This window comes from Sarcophilus harrisii, chromosome 1, assembly GCF_902635505.1.
Source record: "Sarcophilus harrisii chromosome 1, mSarHar1.11, whole genome shotgun sequence".
NCBI classification, from domain to species: domain Eukaryota; kingdom Metazoa; phylum Chordata; class Mammalia; order Dasyuromorphia; family Dasyuridae; genus Sarcophilus; species Sarcophilus harrisii.
The window spans coordinates 254,616,858-254,639,258 of NC_045426.1; the positions used below are offsets into that span (position 1 = coordinate 254,616,858).

General features: G+C 42.4%; 1 protein-coding gene across 2 annotated transcripts in view; it reads left to right on the forward strand.

The window, feature by feature from the left end:
- Positions 1–11,729: 11,729 nt before the first annotated feature.
- Positions 11,730–22,401, forward strand: part of LOC116419591 (ATP-sensitive inward rectifier potassium channel 12) — a 130,098-nt gene continuing 119,426 nt past the window's right edge. The window contains exon 1 of one of the 2 annotated variants that reach the window (XM_031940481.1): positions 11,730–12,369. The gene's annotated coding sequence lies outside the window, so the exon portion shown is untranslated. The remainder of the gene's footprint in view (positions 12,370–22,401) is intronic. The other variant, XM_031940486.1, reaches the window with a different exon arrangement.

The window sequence follows — 22,401 nt, forward strand, 5'->3', positions numbered from 1 at the left end:
TTCTCTTACTCAAACTTCCAAGTTTGGTTCAAGGGTCCTGGGTTGGGGTCTGGGAGGCCTGCCACCTGGTGGCTGGACCCTAAAGCTGCAGGGCAGCTGTGCTGGGGGTAGGCGGGAGCCACAGACCAGCGGGAGGCCTCCCGGCAGGAGGAGGAAGAGGAAGACAGAGGCAGATGGCAGGGAGGAGTTGGCAGCCCCCCAAGGCAGGCCTCTGGATGGAGGTTAGGAGGCAGAAGGACGAATGCCATTAGCGCCACTGTCCACCCTTCCTAGGGGGTTGGGATGGGGGGGACTTGGTGACTGGGACAGAAAGGATGGGGATGGGTGTATGTGTGGGGGGTACATGCTCATGGTAGGATGAGGGGCTGGGGAAAGGGGGAAGGGAACTGCTGTGAAATTGACGGAATTATCACAGTCAGTGCCATGAGCCACCAAAGAGAAGATATCATCTATTTTTAACTTTGATGGATGAGAAGCAATCGGTCCCTCCCCTTTCCCCTTCTCCTAATATTCATTATTCCCATTCCCCTGGGCAGCCTCAGTGGGCATCTTCCTTCTAGCCCCACCCTGAAGCTCTGAGTTCATTAAAGCAGAGGAAGCAGGTAGCTGGGCCAGGGGGAGAGGGCAGGACACTTTGCACCTGGGAGAGCAGAGGGCAGAGCAGGGGGGAGAGCGGGGTCCAATCCAGGCAGGCAGCAGGACTGCCCCCACCCCTCAGCTCCCCACCCCTGAATCTATTTCTCCTCTTCTCCTCACTGCCACCTTCAGACAGGGTGGGAATTTGGGAGAGAAGGGGAACAATAGCAAAAGGAAGGGGGGATGAGGAGGGAAGAAGGAGGTCCTGTGTAAAGAGGGGGCAGCATCTGGGGAAGCCTCCAGGAGCCAGTTCTCAGGGAGATGATGGGTCTGTGGAGGAGGGGAACGGGATAGTGGTGAGTCTGTGAATCAGGTAAATTGAAAAAGAAAAGAAAAAGTTAAATTTTTGGCCTGATCAATCAGCATTTCCTAGGAAGGGACTCGCCGTCCTTTTTGAGCCCTTCTTTCCACTTCTGAAATTCTCTTTTCCTCAGATCAATGAGAGGCAGCCATCTCTCAGCTGACAGAGTGCCTTCTCTTCCTCTAGCCATGGGGTAGGGGAGGGTAGGGAGGGGTGAGTAGAAGGCCCCTGGCTTCTTACCTTGGCATACAGAAACTTGGGGGTCTGTGCTGCCATACTCCCATCCAGCATCTCCCTCATTATTTTTCAAACTCTTCTACAAAGAAACATCTAGAGTTTGCCACTGACACAATGTGACACTTTAGGGTAGCCCCTTGTGGTGAAAAAGGTGATGGACCTGGAGTTGGAGACCCTGTTCTAGATTTTGTACGTTTCTCCTCTCCAAAGCCTTGCATAGGCTATTCCTCCTTTCCCTTCTCCCTCCCAAGTCTGGAATATTCTCCTTCCTCCCTTCTGCCTCTTGAAATCTCTAACTTCCTTCAATTCAAGTGCTACTTCCTACAAAAGAATAATTTTTTGATTTTCCCATTTGTTTTTCTCTCTCCCCCTCCCACCCCTACAAATGGTTTATATATTTATTTTATGTAAGTATTAAAACGTACTTATCTATGAACATATTGTCTTGCTCAGAATAAAATTATTTAAGGGCAGGAAACTTATACACGTTTGTTTCTTTTTTCTCCATTGTGTCCTAATAGTATTTGTCATATGATAAATATTAACAAATGCTTTAATATTGACTCACTGGGCTGTAGGGTCTTGAATAAATTATCATCTCTCTTAGGGTCATTTTATAAAATAGAAAAAGTAATACTCACATTTCCTACATCACAAGGTTATTGTAAGGAAACTTTATAATGCTATATGAATAATATCTATTAATGATGGGCAATATCATAGATCTGGAATCAGAGGGAGCTTCAGACGTCATTCAATATAAGCCTCTTGTTCTACAGATGAGGTATGCAAGGTTCTAAATGTCAGAAATAGGAGTTAAGTCCTGGTCATCAAAATCCAGAACTAATACTATTAATAAACCCTAAACTTCTTGAGGGCAGGAACCTTATCTATCTCTTCTCTCTCCCTGGGGCTGGCACAATATGTATTGCTTCCTGGGTTACTTCTGTTGAATGAATGAATGATGAGTGAATGAATGACAAAAAGTTTCTAAACAGAAAAAGTAAAAATGTGCAAAGTACTGGGCTAAGACTTAGAAATATTTTTAAAGAGAGAAAGATGATCACTGCTTTAAAGAAGCTCACATTAAGTTGGGATAAACAACACAAATAGGATGGTTTAGCTTCAAGTCTGATGGAAAGGTGGCTAGGATCTGAAAACGCAAGGACAAAAGAGCTATTCATGCCTCTTCCTTCATGTCATATTAATTGATAAAATTATATCAGTTTCAGATATTGAACCATTTGATGATATAAAGAATTTTGGTGACATGAGCTTTTATGAATGAATAAATTCATGAATCCAAAAGTTGAAAGACCTTTGTGGGAGGGGGAAGGTGGAAGAGTTCTTAGGAAATGTGATTGTTTTTCACCAAGATTGAAATTCTCAGTTTCTGAATCTCAAGGATCAGGAGAAATCAGGGGTGACTGGAAGAACATGTTAAATAATGAAATCAAAGGGAATTTTGCTTCCCACAAAATTTTTGAAAGGTGTTTATAAGATTTATTTAGGGTTTTGGTTTTTGGTTATTTAGCAGGGGAAAGAACCAATAGCCCAGGGACCTTGTTCCCTAACCTCTCACACCCATATGGTCTCCACAGACAGAACAGAATGTTGAAAGTGGAAGAGATCATAGTGATAACCTGAAACAATGGTTCTCATACTTTATATTCTTAAAAATCATTGAGGACCCCTTAAAGTACTATTGTTTATATGGCTTATATCTATTAATATTTCCAGTATCAGAAGTTGAAATATCCATATTACAAAAATTGTTTATAGTTAGAGTTATATATATTATTAAATATAGTTTATAGTTATGAAACAAAAAAAATTATGGTTATTTTGACAAAGGGTCCAGTGAAAGGATCTGAGGGAGGGGTCCTAGATCACACTGATCATTTCATTTTATTGGAGAAAATTGAGGCCCAGAAGCAGGGTGTGAAAACCTTAGCCAAGGTCCCACAGTACTAAACAAAGAGTCCAAACTCTACCCTCTTAACTCCAAAATGCAGGACTCTTTGGATGACTACTCCCTTAGAAGGAACTCATCATAGAATAAATGAATTGTGCGTCATGTACTTCCTGAGTACCTAATGTCACATACTTGGGCCTGTACTACATGCTACTGGAGGTACATCAAGAATTCCAATAGTGGTCCCTGCCCTCAAAGAGAATTCATGTCAATTTGAGGAATGAATTATCATATGGTTGGCAAATAGTCCAAGACAATATGTAATTAATGAAGGGCTAAATTGAGTAGTGGAGATTCTAAATATTGTAGGGGGTCCTAAGGAGAGTAGTACTGCATGAATAGTCAAGGAAAGCTCCCTGGAGGAGGTGAGGTTTGATCTTGGCTTTGAAGGATGGGAAGGATTTGGAGAGAAAAAAGATGGAGAGGATTTGGAGAGAAAAAGAATAGGGAGGATTTGATGGGATGAGCAAAAGAAGAGATACCAGGTACCACTTTGGATGCGACACCAATGAAGGGGGCTTTGGTTTTTCATCAATTGTTAAATGATTCTAGAAATAGATATTGTCATATTATCAATGTAAATATTAAAGGAGCCATACCACTGGGTTAATTTGGTTCTGAGGTTTATATCACTCTCTGGCCTTCTCTCTTGCTCTTGTTTTTACTAAATGAAGTTCAAGCAGCTAGGTGGCAGAGATAAAATGATTGACCGGGAGTAAGGAATTCATGGGTTCAAACCCAGTCTCAGGGACTTATTAACTATATAACCCTGTGGAACCTGAGGGCAGGTTCCCCCTGTTTCCTCATCTGTAAAATAAGCTAGAAAAGGAAACGGCAAATTATTCAAGTATCTTTGCCAACAAAACTCCAATTGGAGTCATAAAGAATTGGGTATAGTTGAGAACAACTGAACAAATGAAGCTCAAGTTTCCTAAAACCCTTGGTGGAAAGAACATGAAAGTCTGAGGGGAGAAAAGCAGGCAAGAGATCCCCGAGTCTGTGGTCTTGGGAAAAAAATGTTACTAACTCTCTAGAATTAGAAGGGATCTTAGAACATAAAATAGATCTTCAAGGGACCTTAGAACTCACTAAATTCAGCATCCTTGTGTTTCAGAGAAGGAAACTCAAGTCTATAGTGAGGAGGGAAACTTACTTGACCAAAGTCATACAATGACTTAATAGCCCAGTCAGAACCAGAACCCCAAACCAGAATACCGGTTCATTTATCACACCAAACCACCTTTCCCTGCCAGCATCCTTAACAACATGCCCATATCTCTTATAGTATTTAATTACAACAACCTTGTGAGAAAGGAAAATGGTGCATTCAAATGCATTTTATTGTGAAAAGAGTCCTGCATTTGAAGTTGTAGCTTCAAATCTCACGTGGTACTATAAGCAAGCCAATTGATTTCCCAAGCCTTACTTTTCTCATCTATAAAATGGAGATACTAATACATGTATCTATCCCACAAGATTGTTTTGAGCCTCTAATAAAACCTTTTGTTGGAGCAAAGTGTCCTAGTTATTTCTTATATTTTATGCTTTATTATTGTGCTGAATTATACAAAGTGATCTGAAAACTTTAAATCAATAGAAATAATAGGGCATTTAAAAATTAAATTAAAATTTTCCTTACATTTTAAGCTCTGAACCATCTTCCTCTCTCCTTCCCCACCCCACACTCAAGAAAGTCACCATTGGACACAATTATATGTATATATATATATATATATATATATATATATATACACAAACATATATGTGAAGGTATATACACATATATGCATACATTTATACACATCCGTACACACATAGACATATATAAATACCCATATATATATATATATGTGTGTGTGTGTGTGTACATATATGTGTGTAAAACTATACTTTGCATACTTCTATTTATTAGTTTTTCCTTTAGACATAGATAGCACCTTCCTTCATAGGTCCTTTGTAGTTGTTTTGAATATTTATAATACTCAGAAAAGCTTAGTCATTCACAATTGTTCATGATATTGCTGTTACTGTATATAATGTTCTCCTGGTTCTACCCATTTCACTCTTCATTATTTCGTGTGAGTGTTTCCACGTTTTTCTAAAATCAACCTGGTCATTTCTTATAGTGCATTAATCATCCAAGAGAGGGCATTTATAACTTCTTTCTACATATCAGGAAGTGTGTGCTAAGCACTAGGATAAAAATACAGGTGAGCAAGACAGTCCCTGCCCTCAGAGAACTTATATTCTAGTCAGGGAAACCAACAAGTAAAGGGAAAAAGTTCCATCTCAGGAGCAGAGTCCAGGGTTTGGTGGAGGAAGATAAAGATGATGGCTAGGGTTTTTGATGGTATGAAGATGGCCAAGACAGAAATATTATAAGAAAACTGAGGCTGAGGTAAAGCATCATTCCCAGAGTCACACAGAAAATCAACTATAAAGTGAGGATTCCAGTTCACACTTTGTAATTAAGTCCAGAAGCATCCTTCCACCATTCATAATCCAATGAAATGGAATTCAAGGAGTGCCTTTCTCTGCCAAAATCTCAAAGCTTCTTCTCATTCTCCTTTGCCCACAAACCATCTCCTTTTGGAAAGGATATCGCAATCAGATATCTTCTGTAGTTCTTTAGATCCTTTTTACTATTTCAAACCCTATGCTTAATACAAAGAGTAGGGGCAGCTTCCTTGACCACACTGGATGCTTCCACTTGACAGAGCTCTGGCTAGTGTTCTACCTCTTCACCTTTTATACCATTTCTAGATGTTTCTGACTGCGAGAGGGAGGGTATAACCATCTGTCAGTGTAGCAACCTCCATTCAAGCCCCGGCTCCCCAAATAACTAGCTGCATGAACTTCTACATGACCCCAGCCTCAGTTCCCTCCTTTAAAAAATAAAGGTGTTGAGCTAACTAAATCTCCAAGGTGCCTTCTGGCACTGACTGCAAAGATTCTTATAAGTGTTTATTGAACATCTGTCATTTGGCTGAATCCTCAGCCCAGTGCCTTACACATCGATCAATCAGTCAACCAACAAACATTTATTAATTGCCTACTACATGCCAGCGTTGTGTTAAGTGATGGAGCTACAAAAACTGGATTTTTTTAAAAAAAGCTCTAGCTTCTCAAGAAATGTCTATTGTAGAAGACAACATATAGACACATCTACATATCTATCTATTCGCAGTTGTATATTTTTATATACACACTGTCTTTATATAAGGGACAATGACATGCACAGTGGATAGAGTGCAGACTTTAAAGTTAAGAAGACCTATGCTTGAATCTTGTTTTCAGAGATTTAAGAGCTTTGTGTCTCTAGATAAGTCCCTTAACTTCCTTCAACCTCAATTTCCTCATTTGTAAAATAGGGATAATAATGACATCTACCTTGAAGGGTTGCTGTGAGGATCAAATGAGTTAATATATGTGAATTGCTTTATAAACTTTAAACCACGATCACTGCTAACTCCAGAGCCAGAAAGAAAAAAGAAAGCAGAAAAAGAAAGAACGAGGGAGAAAGATCCTTCACTGGGTCATGGGAAGAACATTGGAATACTTTTGGTAATGGCAAGGTTTAATGGGCTGAGGTTTGAGTTGATGCACTGAGGTCCCAAGTACTTGAGGCTAAATAGTAATTGAGCTATATACTCTATTAATATACATGATTGGATGAAGAATGGTCCTTGCTCACTCTCTGTGCAAGTCCTGATGTGTTGTATAGGAAATGACGATTTTGGTGGGTGGAGACAGAGAGACAGGAAGAGAAGCTGGGAGAGATTGGCCTGGGTTCCATGCTAGCAGCTGCTAGTCATGTGGCTTCTGGTCTAGCTAGCTTCTTGACTCAGCTACAGACATTGCTATCGCCCATTCTCTTCCACCTCCGATCTTTCTTCACTGAGAATAAAGACTGACGATTTTCCCCTAACCTGAATTCCTGACTCTGGCTGATTTTAAAATAGGCGGTCTTCACAGCAAGGAACTGGAAATTTAGTGGGTGACTGACCATTAGTTGGATGGGGAATGATTAAATAAGTTATAGTGTATGAAGGTAACAAAATATTATTGTTCTATATGAAATAATGAGTGGGCTGATTTCAGAAAACTCTTTAAAAACTGACATGAACTGATGCTGAGTGAAGTGAGCAGAACCATGAGAGCATTATACACAGTAACAGTAAGATTATGTGATGATCAACTATGATGGACTTGGCTCTTTTCAAAAATGCAGTGATCCAATGCAATTCCAATAGATTGCGGATAGAAAATACCAATCACATCCAGAAAGAGAACTATTAAGACTGATTATGGATCAAAGCATAGTATTTTCATCATGTTTTGTTTGTTTTATTTCTTGTGTTTTTTTTCCTCTTTTGGTCTGATTTTTCTTGCACAACATGACAAATATAGAAATATGTTTAAAAGGATTGTGCATATTTAACCTTTATCAGATTGCTTGATGTCTTGGGGAAGAGGGAGATAAAGGGAGAAAAAATTCAAATGACTCCCAAATATATTTAGTTCTAGTCTATGGTAAATCCTTATCTATATCTAGTAATACATCTTCAACTCCCTCTTGGACACCTCAAACTGGATATCCGGTAGGCATCTCAAACTCATCCTATTCAAAGGAGAACTCAATATTTCCCACCTACATAAACCCTGCCCCAGAACCTCCCTATCACTGACAAGGGCACTATAGTCATTCCAGTTACTCAGATTCACAACCTTAGCACCATCCTCAATTTCTTGCCCTAAAAACTCCACATATCCAATCCATTGCTGAATCTTGCCCTTCCTATCTTCCCAATATATTTATTCCCTTCCCTCTACTCACCCACTCTAATTCAGGCCTCTATTACCTCTCATCTAGACTACTTCAACAACCATTTAATCCAGTCTCCCCACCTTAAGTCATCCTCCACTTCAGCACCAAGGTGATTTTTCTAAAGTGTACCTTCTGACCATGTTTGCTACCCCCAAGCAGCTGCAGTACATCCCTCTTAACTCCAGGTTTCGATTTAAAGTTCCCCATTGGGCATTTAAACCTATTCCTAATCTGGTGACTTTTTATCTTCTTCTTTTCTATGTACTCTATGATCTAGCTTCGCAGACCTTGTAGCTTCTCAAGCAGAATATGGCCTTTCCTCCCATCCATGCTTGTAATGTTCAGCCCTCTCCCTTCTGCCTCTTAGTTTCAATCAGCCCCACTCTCCCCCACTGCTAGTGCTGTCCCTCTGAGATGATTTTCCATTTACACTGTACATATCTTGTATGTACACAGTTATTGGACTATTTCTGCCTTTCTCTGTATCCCCAGAGCTTTGCCCAGTACCTAGCACATGGTAAAGGCTTAATAAATGCTTGTTGACTCATTAAAATCCCTAGACTGGCATATACTTTGGGTGCTATCAACATCCTTGAGGCAAGACCCCCTTCTACTCACTCTATTGCATAATTACAACAACTCATATTTATATATTACTTTAAAGTTCATAGAGTATTTAAATAAGTTATCTTATTTGAGCCTTACAATAACTCTGTGAGGTATCCAGGATGGGTTTTATCCCCATTTTAAAGATAAAAAAACTGATACCCAGAAAGGATAAAGTGATCTGCTTGTGATTACTTAGGCAAATATTAAATATAGGATTTGAACCCCAACCTTCTGATTCAGTGTCTAGTACTCTACTAGTAGACCATGCTGCCCCTAGATGCAATGGGTTCTTTTTTCTTCTGTGGACCCCTTTCAGCAATAATAACAAAAATATGTTGTGAACTCCCAGCATAATTTAGTATTCTGCTTATAATATTCTCTATAATTATTTACTGATTAAGGTGTTATTAAAGAATTTTTCATACAAATCACTTGGGAGTTCTAGAACCACTAAATGGGAACCACGGTTCTAGACTAATGAGGATTTCTTTCCTAGTTGTTGGATTTTAAACCTCTTGGCACCAACTCACCCACCTATAACTTCTTTTAGTTACCTATTTCAAGAGTTAAAGAGATCTGGAAGGTCTTACTGATGTCTAATTTGAATCCCATGTTCACAGGAGAATCCTGGTCCTTCTTTCTCCTCTCACAGGCTTTCAGACAGTCAACATGCACTCACCGAGCAGCTGCTATGTTCCACGTGCTGCTGGGTGACTGACTAGCTCTACAGCTCAGGTCTGGCCAAGGTGCTGCAGAGTCAGTATGTTCCTGACTTCCTTCTATAGATCTCTACCTAGCTCAGAAAGAAAATCTAATAAACCCTTGGGCCTACCTGGAGCCCACCTCACTCTTCACATAGCAATGAAGCCTCTGACCCCTTTGGCTCCAGCTATAAGGCCAGATCCCTGGGGTTCACAGTGTGAGTCATTTCCCTTGCCAATCATGGGGAAGGAGAAGTCGGAAAAGATCATTGTGTCCCACCCGCCTCCCCAGAGGCATGTCCCCTGAGAGAGGACTATATCGTGGTTCTCAGTCAATTAAAAAAGACTTATTAGGGTTAGACCAAAGAAAAAGAAGTAGATTTTGTCCATGTCCCCCAAACCTGGCACCAAACTCACTCCTCTAAGAAGTTTTTCCTCCCAAATTATAACCTCAGAAACACGTGTGCATATACACATGTGCATGCATGTGCACACATGTGCAACACATGCACACAATGTGTCTGCATATATTCCTTGTGTGAGCATGTATATGTATACAGAGCCATACATATGTCATGAATATTACATAAATACAGGATATCAATATATTATATATTCATTGTGTATGTGCGCATGTGTGTGTGTGTATATGTATATATATATATATATATATATATATATATATATATATATATACATCAGATGGGAACATTACTTAGGCCAGATGAGGAAGAGAGAGGGAGCCTTTGTGTCTTTCCCCTCCTGTGGCTCTGCTTCCCAGCTTCTTCCACCCTCTTTCCCCCCAATATCAGTGCAAAGTATGTCAATACCCCTTATAGAAGGGGAAAGTCTGCGGATCCAATCGATGCCAACTCCTCTGGACAACATCCTGGCTTAAGAGCACTTAAGAGCCTCCAGGAGCCACAGTTTGGCCTAGCAAGGACTGGCGATTGAAGGGGATAAAAGAGAGGAAGAAATAGAAAAAGGGTTTGCAGTGAAACCAGCTTCATAGTGTGGTAGCTGGCTTTTTTTTCCCTTTCCTCCCCCTACCTCCCAGATGCCTCCTTTCTAGGCTCTGGGCTTCAGCCAGATCTCCGTCCTAATCGGTCAGAGTCTTGTAGTCAATTTCCATGTTTCTCTGCCACATAATTATATTTAACATCAAAGTAAAAGAGTGAACTTGACAATGGGCAATCTCAAAGGAGAAATATATATGTATGTATCTGTGTGTATATATATACACACATATATATGCATATGTATATATATACCTATGTGTGTGCTATGTGTAATAACCATGGCTAGATGTGAAAAGAACACAGCTTAGAAATCACTTGTATTTTCCTTGGGCAGGAAAGTGGTTAGAGAAACAGTAGTTCATGAAAATGTCTGTGTATTTTTTTTAAAGGCAGAGAGGCCAGATGGGGCTGAGGAAAAGGTGGATAAAAGAGCTGAACTCCTTCACTGTGGATCTCCAGCCCCCAGGAGGCAGGGGAAAGATCTAAAGAGAGAGACAATGGGCCCTAAGCTGCTTGGCAGAAGTAGGGGCACGTGGGGACAAGGCAGCCTCTGGTGACACTGCCTGGACTCCCAGAGTGGGGTTCTTGGGAGTGGATGGAGAGAAAGGATCAGGTCAAAGGGTTGGGTGTATGTGGGGCAAAGGGGATGAAAGGGGAAAGTGATCCTAGGAAGAGGAAGGGAGAGGTTTTCAGGGAAAGTATGTATAGGTGTGCATAGGAGGTGGGGAGTGTGGAAGACTTGGCGAAAAAGAGAAGATAGTCGAGGAGACAAATGCAAAAAGAGAAGACAGAAAGAAAGAGGGTAGGGAAGAGAGGGAGAGCCATCTGAAGAGAAGGAGGACAAGCATGTATGTGTGTTGGAGGGGCCTCAAGAGAAGGCAGCGAAGGGAACGATGGAGTGGGAGAACCCTAAAAAATAGAGCAGCCCAGCTATAGAGACGAGGGTGGGAGGAAGGAAGGCTCCTATAGGCCATGACTGGTGGGTTTTCGGGAAAGAGTTAAGAGTAGTTGCTGTTCATGAACTAAAGCTGTAGGAGAGGGAGTGAAGAGTGGTGGGAGTCCGAGACTGCTTCTCCGAGTGCTTGTGTTTCTTTGCCTTGGAAAAAAAAATAAAGTGCGGGCGAGAAGGGGTGGGGGGAGAGAGAGAGAGAGAGAGAGAGAGAGAGAGAGAGAGAGAGAGAGAGAGATTGAAGTTCAGAGACAGAGAGAGGAGAGAAAAAGAGAAAGACAGAGACAGACACACACACAAACTCAAAGATAGAGACACACAGAGACGAAGACAAAGAATGAGAGGAGAGAAAAAGAGAAATGAATGTGGTTTTTGTATTCTCAAGTAATTCCATATGTTCCCTACTCTCTGGAAGCTTAGCTCTCCCTTTGTTTTAGGCGGGGAGGTTGGGGGGGGGCGGGGGGGGCGGGGGGACCTCGCACTGAGACACCGAGAGAGCGAGCGAGAGGAGCGCAGAGGGGCCAGGTCGCTGCCAATAGCACGAGTCAGGGAGGGATCCAGGCGTCCAACCCCGGCAGAGCTAACCGGGTCCACCCAAGAAACCCGTACTCGGAAACTCCGTCCAGGATGGGTGCTCAGTCCATCAGGAGAAGCCCCCTGAAGGGTGAAGGCTCTTGAGGGAGACGGGAGGCTCGGGGCCAGCTCTCCTCGCTTCTGGATTAGCTGGGGTTCGGTGGGGGACTTTTTTTTAACCCACAGAATCCAAACATTGATTTATTTAAATCGACCTCTCCACCCCAAACTGGTCACCTCTATTATATTTATATATATTTGGCTGGGGTTAGGGAGAGAAGAGGAGGCAGGAGGACGCCCCTGATTGGGGTGGGGGTGGGTGGGGGGCTGGCTCTGCTCTTCAGCATGGAGAGATTGGATTCGCACCTGAGCCGGAGATGCAGCCCCAGTCCCGGCCCCAGCGGCAGCGGAGACAGCGGCAGCGGCAGCCGCGGGCGTGTTCCGGGGAAGAGGAGCGACTGGCTGGATTCCCCGAGCAGCTAACTGGAGGGAGCGCCGGCGTCAGGAGACCGGGCTCCACGGGGGCTCCGGCCGCGGCGAGGTAAGGAGCAGTGGCGGGCCTGACCCCCTCCTAGATCGGCCGCAGTGGGGGGGGGGGGCTGCAAGGGGAAGGGCCGGGGGGGTCACTGAAACATAGACCCAGAAACAAACCACAGACACAGAGACATCTGCCCAACCCCACTGAACCCGGGACGAGGCCGGTTGCCCTCACTCGTCGGCCTCCTTCCAGGGACTGCCAAGCGTGATTTAGCTCATGAAGTCTCTGCTTTAAAAGCTCTTATTGGCGGGTGGGTGGGAGGAATAAGGAATTCGTGCAACAACTAAGCTACACCCCCCCCCCCCACTCCCCGTTCCCTAGTCGCCTCTATCCCCCAGCTCAACCCAATAGCTTCAGCCTGATCCCAGGGCTCTGACGTTGGGGGTGTTGGCTCCCTTAAGATCCCTAAAAATAATCCTCCCCAGCCTAGAATAGGGACGAGGTTGTGCAGGGAACATGGGTGGTGGTGGTGGCGTGGGTATTTTTTTTTTTTTTTTTTTTGGGTGAGTGATCTGGAGATGTGCTGACTGGTGCTTTTCTATTTTGCCTCGATTTCTATGTTTGTCACTGATCTTCAGCGCCTCTTTGCCTCTCTATTCCCTGCAAGTTTTATATTGTAACCTTCGTTCTGGGCTCTGGTGGGAAACTTTGTAATTTTGCAATTGTGTGTCTCTTCCCCGCACCCACTCCTATCCTCCCTTCCCTGTCGGAGGTTTGGGGAGATGTGGCTGAAGTGTGTGTGTGTGTGTGTGTGTGTGTGTGTATGTGTGTGTGTGTGTGTGTTTCAGATTGCAATACAACCTGCCTGCTTTCCCCCCAAAACCAGACCATATACTTAACCCTAGATCTGCCTCGGTTCTGCCCCCTCTCCTCTCAAAGACCTTCCAGAGAGGGCCCATTCTTTCATGACAACCCGAGTGACTTGAAAACGCCTAGTTTCTTGTCAATTGAACAAACTCAGCTGTATCACTTGAATAGTATCATCTCATACTAAGTTCTGATGTAGTAAAAAAAAAAAAAATCTTAATTTTTTTTCCCTCTGCCTCTAATTAGCACCCTGACAACTCCTCTGGTGAATTGTATTTTTTTTTTTTTAAAGAAGTCAGCCTTAATTACGGAGCAAACAATATTTGGAAAGAGAATTAGAGAGTATTTTTCATCCACTTCGTTTCAGTAGAAATACTATCCACTGTCTTAGTCTTAGCTAAATTCAAAGGCTCCTTAGTCTATATTATGAGTCTGCTTATGAGAATGTTAAAGTTGGCAGGAAGACTAGATACAATCCAGTGAAATTCCATTATTTACAGAGGAGGAAACTGAGCCTAGAGAGTGGAAACTGCATTTCCAGTTTGATTTTTCTTTTGGAGAGAGGAAGGAAAATGACTTATAATTTTATTGCTAACAGATAATTCCATAATGAAAATTTTTACCAATGTAGAATAGCCTTTGCTCTGCAACTTGTCTCAATAGAGTTGCTTGGAATAATGAGAGATTAAGTGATCTGATGAAAGTCATATAATCAATATGTCTCAGAGCAGGATTTGAACACAGCTTTTCTTGATGCCAAGGTCTACTGTTTACCCTTTATATTATATTGCCAATTAGTTTATATAGGATGGGACCAAAAACTAAATCATTTTTTTGGGGGAAGGGAGGGCATTACTCCTTAGATAGCATTAGTTCCTCACAGCAACAAATATAGAATCATAGACTATTAGAAACAGAAGGAAGGAGAACAGGGAATTTTAGAGCTTTGACAAACCTCGAATCTAAACCTTACATGTTTCAGAGAGGACCAAGGCTGGAGAGGTTAAGTAACTAGCTGAGAGTAGCACAGATGGTCAAGAGGAGATCCCAGGGCTCCTGGTGCCCTGTTTCCAGCAATTTCCCCACTATACTACAGTCCCTCTCACCTAAATATGGTCAGCTTTTGTGGTGGACCTAGAGCCAAGAGCTTCCTTCTCCAGCTCCATCTCCCTACAAACTACCCAGCAACCTTCCCAATAAGCAGCAATTCAGATGGGGTAGAAGAAAAGAAAATTACTCAGAGGATAACATGTTTATCTCATTTCCCTTTGCCCATGCTGTTTTTTAGAGCCTTCTCTATGATTAAGGTCATACACGAATATACAAATAGCAAACCAAAAGTGTTTTTCAATAGAGAAGGATGGGGATGGGGAAGAGAGAGAAAGGGAGGTGAAGAAATGTCTTCTGCTCTTCCTTCTCGCCTCCCATCCCTCCCCCACCTCTTCACTAAGGTGAATCTTGGGTTATCTGCTACTGCCTGCCTCTTAATCTTCTGAAAGAGAATTCACCCACACCGAGTGGAAATCGGCCTCAGCCTCCTGCAAGGGGAGAGCATGCAAACGATTTGTGCATCTTGCCTCCTACAGAGGCAAACAGAGCGGTGCCTTGCCCGGCTTCAGCCTCCGCCTCTTCAAAAAGGAGTCATTCCTCAGAACATGAACTATCACTTTCAGACCCTCCTCTTCCCTTCCCATCTTTCACCCCATCCCACCCCATCCCACCCCCTCTTGCTAGAATAGGCAAGATTAACCCGAATCCCTCTCTCCAGCCTTCCTTCATTTACCTAAGTGAACATGATGGGCAACTGATCACCGTTACATTGCCACTGACGTGTCCACTCCAATAAGGCGCCTTGCCGCGGCTGTATATGGATGCACTGACTTGAATTTCAGTCTCAGGGCGGGCTGTGGCCTCTCCGGACAGGTTGGGAAACTGAAGGCTAGTCTGTGGGTTACTTTTCTAAGCGATTGATGGAGGCATAAATGGGGGTGGGGGACTTAGATTTTACACTTAGAAACTTTAGTGCTTTCTGTTTTCTATTGAGGAAAGTTCCTGGACTTCCCTCCCTTCCCACAAAGATATTTGAGAGTGGAGGCAGTCCCTCATTCCCCTTCTCTGCTAGGGAAATGACCCCAAGTCCCACCTTGTTCACATACTTAAAGTTTATTCCAGGATCCTTGAAGTTAGTCAGAAAAATGGTGTGTGTGTGTGTGTGTGTGTGTGTGTGTGTGTGTGTGTGTGTGTATGCATGCTGGGTGGGGGGTGGCAGTATTCTGTTCTCCCAGGCTTGGGGTAAGTGTAAGGGAAGAGCCTGTGGTTGTGGCGCTTGAGGAGAGGAAGGGGAAGGTATTTATCTGGAGTGTACTAAATAGTGGCTCAGGGCTCATTTCTGGGGGTAGGAGAACACAGGAGGCTGTGCCAGGGAAGAGAAATGGTTCTTGGGGGTGATGGAGAGCATACGAGTAGGAAGCATACTCCTCCATCATGCCATCACCTCTTTCATCTAGGGAGAGGAAATAGAATAGGTCCACAGCTGGAAGAGGAAGTGTAGAGTAGGTGATCCAAAGGTGGTTGTTCTACAAACACTTATAAGCACCTACCCTGTATTAGGAGCCTAGAAATTTACAAAATTTAAATAAGACATGGATTCTGTTTATCTGTCCCCTACCTGGCTACTGGTTCCCCAATCCCTCTTCTCCATATCCTGCATCAAAGGCCCTGAGCAGAAATCTGTTTATACAGTGCTGCAGGAATCTTCTAAGATAAACTGGTCAGAAGAAGTGAGAATGGGTATCAGACTCTTCTGTAGGGATCTCTTACTGACTTCCTCTGTCTCTATTATCTGTGGCAATGAGTGCCAACTGTTGGGGTTAGGAGTCCTTGGCCGTTTATGACCCGCTTGGGGTGGGAATGAAGGGCTTTCTCAGCTCAGGAAGAGTGAGACAGGGAGCCTTACTTTTCTGTGCACATAGTAGGGACTGAACAACAATGTAAGAGTTCAATATAAATGTAATAATTTCACCTTTTTGGTTTTACATCAGAATAGAAGTGAAACTCTTAAGAACTTTACAAAGATTTGAGGATGCAGCACCTTAAGTTCTCCCAAATCCACTTGTACATTAGGAAATATTTTTCTTTTTCTCCTCAATAGTATTTTATTTTTCTGAATACATATAGTTTTCAATTTTTTTTTTCTGAGGCAACTGGGCTTAAGTGACTTGCCCAGGGTCACACAGCTAGGAAGTGTAAAGTGTCTGAAGTCAGATTTGATCTCAGGTCCTCCTGACTTCAGGGTTGGTGCTCTATCCATTGTACCACCTAGCTGCCCCAACATTCATTTTTGTATGACTTTGTGTTCCAAAATTTTTTCTCCCTCCCTCACCTCCCCTCTTCTAAGAATGCAAGCAATCCAATACAGGTTATATATGTGCAATTCTTTTAAATGGATTTCCATATTTGTCATTGTGCAAGAAAAATCAGACCAAAAGGGAAAAAAAACATGAGAAAGAAAAAGAAAACAAACAAAAAGGATGAAATTACTATGCTTCAATGCATATTCAGTCTCCATAATTCTCTCTCTGGATGAAATTTTCTATCCCAAGTATCTTGGAATTGTCTTGGATCACCACAAGAAACCCCAAAGCTGTTCTCAGATGTGCACTGTATGTGATTACCAGATAAGATGGGATTGGACACATCATTCTTCCCAGCTTGCCTGATCTGGGCACTGTTCACGGTCAGGTATCCCCTTTTGCCATCATGAAGCAATGGTATAGCAAATGAGACTCTCAATGAGAAATTGGGGAACACTTGAAGGGATTGGCCTGGTTTCTAAAGCACCTTTGTCCCTGCCCTGAGAGCTCTGGTCCCTTAACTCTCTCTGAGTGTATTGGTCTTCTCTCTACTGAGTACTTGGGGCAGGAGCCTATTCAGTCTCTCTTGTGTGGAGACTAGGTTTTCAGATCTAAAAGTCTTATCCTGATCCCCACCTACCCCAAAGTTCCATTCAATGGAAGATCATAAGTTATAGCATCTAGAACCAAAAGACAACTTAAGGATCATGGGATTATAGCTCTTAGAGCTGAAAGGAACCCCGGGTCTTTCATTTTCCCATTTTACAGATGAGGAAACTGAGGCTCAGGGAAATGAAATGGGTTGCTCATGGCTACTCAGATATCAAATGTCAAGTTGGGATTTGGGCCCTGATCTTGTGACCCCAGTCTTTTCCCAACAGTGTCACACCACCTACATGCCTCATTTAAATAGAAAGGCCCCCAAAGGTTAAAAAAATACCTGAGTATCAAGAAGTAGATCTGGGTCTTTGGATTTCAAGTCCAGTGTCCTTGTAGCATCTATAATTCTAATTTGTCCTTGGAGAGGAGGGCAGAAGGTCGAGGGGAGAGAGAGTGAATATAGTTACCAATTATAGGGGAGAGGGAAGGGTAAAAGGCAGAAAATCCAATTACTCTCCTGGAGGGTCTGTCTCTGGAGAATCCTGGAGATTCCTCATATTTTTGAACTGTATGCACTAGCCTGGCTATCTCTTTTGGAGGCAGAATAAGGTGATACTTCTGAAACTGTACTGGAATAATTATAATAATACATTGCACTTACAGAGCAATTTGTACTTTAAAAAATGCATTGACATCTTTTGTTCTCAATGATTATGGGAACTGAGTCAAAGGTTGGGAGCTGCCCTGCCAGAGCTAGTGCCAGGGGGATACTAGCGCAACTGTAAATGTTGGTCAGCTAGCAGTGGAGGACAGTGGCAGGTTGATGACTTTGAATGTGGGGCCTCTGAGTTATCTACCCCTGGGCATCACCATCACCATTTCAGCTAAGGTTGGATTCTTGGAGATTGATGGCTAATTCTCCTTCTCCCTCCTTGCCCCACGCTCTGGGGCAAGGTTCCAAGGAACTATTTGATAGCCTTGAGCACATCATGCCCTGGAAACACTTCTGTTTCCTTTTCCCAAGAAGGACAAGCCAGAACTTTTCAGGGATGACAGAAGGTTAAGGTGAGATGGGGAGAGGAAAGGGGAGTGAGAAGCAGCCAGTGGCGTGAGCATACATTATCTATTGGTCATTCATCCTTCTTAACCAACTCTGCCATCTTTGTCACTGACGGAAACTTGTTCTCTCTTTCACATACATCTTCTTTTCCCTCTTTCCTCCTCTTCACTCTTATCTCTCACTCCCCTTTCCTTTCCTTTATCTTTAAAAACAGTTTAATTTTTCATTATTCTGAACTTGAACTTGTGATTAACAAAAACAAACACTCCCATGTGCAAAAGAACCTCAAGAGGATCTTATATGAAACTGTAAATCTCTCTTTTTAATAGAACAAATTCAATATGCTCTTTTCACAACTGATGTGATTATTTGTTTCTCCCTCTGAATTTCATTTGCACAGCTTCTTGTGCATGCTCCAGTGACCTGCTTTTCTCTTTTTCTTTCTACTTTTCTTTTATCATTATTGCTAGCTCTTTATCCATTTCAAAATTCACCTGCCCAATTATAAATGAACCCTCCCTTGTGGCAAATAAACTGTCAAACAAAAGTGGCTTTGTCCAAATATGTAAGTTTCATTCTGTAACAGGAATCCATGGCTTTTCTATGAAGATAACTCCCTTTTTTCTTTTTTTATTGTCTTTTTCTTTTACCTAGGCTTTTCCCCATCTCCCAGTACCCTACTTATATGACTCTGGGAAAATGAAATTTCCTTTTTTGAAATTCTATGATGTCACAGTGACACTCAATTAGAGGTCCTAGATTTCCTCAGCAGTGTTCTAGGACCCACCCCTTCCCGGCATTCACAGCCCTCAGTCCTGCCTGCCTTGTGATGATGGTGATGGTTTTGGGGGTAGGGGTGGAGCTGGAGGGGAAAGGACACCCATGGGCCAATATGCATCTGGCCAGCAGCAGAAGGCCTGAGGGAAGAAGGTGTATCACGCCAGAGGCTGCGAGCTGGTTCTGATCTGAGAAGAATGGAGAAACAACCAAGAGTTAGGCTTCTTTTGCCAGCTACATCTGGTGCCTGGCCCTGGCCTGGGCTCAGGCCAGGTGACTCATTATGAATGATCAGAGTTGGAGTGCCTGGCACTCACCTACCCCCCTTCTCCCTTTCTCTCTCCCCTTCCCCCTTCTCTCTCTCTCCCTCCCCCTTCTCTCTCTCTCTCCCTCATCCTCTCTCTCTCTCTCTCTCTCTCTCTCTCTCTCTCTCTCTCTCTCTCTGTCTCTCTCTCTCTCTCTCTCTCTCTCTCTCTCTCTCTCTTCTCTCTCAGTCTCTCTTCTCTCTTTCCCTCATCCTTTCTCTCTCTCTCTCTCTCTCTCCCTCATCCTTTCTCTCTCTTCTCTCTCTCTCTCTTTCTCTCTCTCTCTCTTTCTCTCTCTCTTCTCTCCTCTCTTCTTCTTCTTCTTCTTCTTCTTCTTCTTCTTCTTCTTCTTCTTCTTCTTCTTCTTCTTCTTCTTCTTCTTTTCTCTCTCTCTCTCTCTCTCTCTCTCTCTCTCTCTCTCTCTCTCTCTATGGCAACCTCAGTGGCTCTGAGGAGAGGGCAAGGCTCAGGGAGACTGACTGGGCTGGAGGAGTGCCATCTAGTCTTGATTGCCAGAGGCATGTTAGGGAAAAAGAGGATATTTGTGGACAGTGGGAGACATTTTTAATTGTGTGAACCCTTGGGGGCTGTGCAGAGGGCATGGTTACTGTGTACTTGACCACGGGCCAAGTCCTTGTGTATAGTGCATTCAATGAGCACCTTCTGTGTGTTCAGCATGGTGCTAACTAGGCATCATGAGAAACACCAAAGAAATATGATATTGCCTCCAAAGAGCTTATAATCTGAATGGGGAACTGTACTCACACAAGCCAGATAACTAGAGAGAAAAAGATGATTTTCAATCAAATGCTCAGTTCTAGTATTAATGATCAATGCCAGAAGATTCAGAGAAAAGGAGTATTTGTGACTGCAGTATTCAGAAAAGGTTTCACAGAGAAGAATGAGGAGTTCATTGAAAAGAGTACTGGATTTGGAATGGGGGAGACCTGGATTCAAGTCAACAAGCATTTATCAAGCACCTACTATGTACCAAACACTGTGCAAAGTGCAGTTTGAATCTCAGCTGTTGCTTTAGCTCTCTGGGACCTTAAGTTTCCTCCTCTGTAAAGTGAAAAGTTTAAATAGATGATCTCCAAGGTTGTCTTCATTTCTAATTCCTATGATTTTTCTGATGTGGGAATTGAGGAATCCTAAAGGATGGGTGGGATTCAGATCAGCAGACAAGAATGTGATGGTCATTTCAGGTGGGCACAGGACTGCAGGTAGATAAGGAAAAGGACAATAGCCTGGCCTGACTAGAGTGGAAGCACATATTCATCAGCAGGTCAGATTGGAGAAGGGAAAATGATGCCAGATTCTAGAAACCCATGAATGCCAAGGTGAGTTCTTATTTGGTCAGACCATACATAAGGGAATGGTATTTTAAGTAGACAAATAACTTGCCAAAGGCGTGCAAGATAGATTGGTGAAGGAAAGAGGTTAAAATGGAGACAGAAAGACCAAGACCAATAGACAATTGTTAGTTATGCAATCATGAGAGGATAGGAATAATTCATGTTTATAAAACATTTTATAATTTACAAAGTTCTTTCCTCCCTAGTACCTTCTGAGGTCTTATATTCATTTTACAAATGTGGAAACTGAATAGCGGGTGACTTGTCCAAGGTCTCACAACCACAGACTATTGTCATGGCATTCCGTTTCCTTTGAATAGCCTTATCTCCCATGTCTGGAATGTTCTCCCTCCTTACTTGTGCCTCAGCATCTCTAATTTCTTAAAACCTTAAGGAAAGGACCATCTTCCACATGAAATCTTATTCCCTTAGACGCTAATGCCTCTTTTTCTGAAATTTGTTGTCGTCCAATCATTCAGTCACATCCAATTTAACTTTGTACATCCTTTGAACCTACATTTACACAAACATACATATGTATGTATTCATGTTATTTCCTTAAATAAATGTAAATTTCTTGAGAGCAAAGTTTTTTTTTCTTTTTTTTCCCTTCTTTTTATCCCCATTGTCTATTATTATGCCTGGCAACTACTAGATACTTAATAAATCTTGGTTTACTAATTTTAGAGCTGATACTTATACTGATGTCTTCCAACCAGTCTTCGGTCAAATCCCATTTGGGCATTGTTTAGATCTTGATTGACTCATTTTGAATGTAAATAGCAATAATTTCTGCTTTGGCCAGAAACCCTGAAGGTCTTCCCCTCCCAGAATCATTCACTCATTTATGTATTTAGATTTTTTTTTGGTCTAGGTGAAAAAGGAGATTCTTTGCCCTAATTATTACCTAGCCTTCATCCCTAAATGGGTACATCCCTCAGTCAAATTGAGACCTGTTGAAGACCTTATATTAAAAAGCCCAAGGTCTCCCATTTCATCTAGGGCCATCTACAATCCTCCAGATCTATATTTGATCACTGGACCCACTTGGCTCCGGAGGGGAAAGGGAGGCAGGTGATCTTGCCTAGCCCTCTCTCACTTAAATCCAATTCACTTGCATGTAATGGCATCACTTTTTTGATATCATGGTCTTTTTTTGAGAAGGAAGGACAAACAACAATTTGGTTGAGAGTGAGAAGGAACAGAAAGGGAAATTTTTGGAGTTAAGAGATCACGAGTCATGCATGAATACATGGTTTTGAACCTAGAGTGTTGCCATTAAAAAAAATTGGGAAAGTTGAGATTGTACTTTAAGGCTGATGACAGAGTGAATCTTATCTGGAAGCTGTTGAATTTGAGGTGAACTCAGAACTACAGGTGGGTTATAAACAGTTGAAAATACTGCATCAAAACAGGGAGATGTTGAGGGAGAGCAGATAAATACAAAAGAGATATAGACCAGAGAGCCACAACTGGGACTTTAAGGATTATCCAGGGAAGAATAAGTTTTAAATCTTTTGAGTAGTGTGAGATCATACAGATTTCGAACTGGATGGGTTTTTAAAAATCCTTTTACCTCATCTATTTTATTTTATTTTTGAGGTATAGAGCAATTTTGGGGTGATTCTTTTGGTAATACCGGAGAAAAGGGATTTCATTATTCAACTGAAAATGCACTGTCCAAAGTTACTGATGACCTCTTAATCACTAAACCTAATTCACTTCATTTTATAAATGAGGAAACAAAACCAGAATCCTAATTGACTTTCTTAAGATTC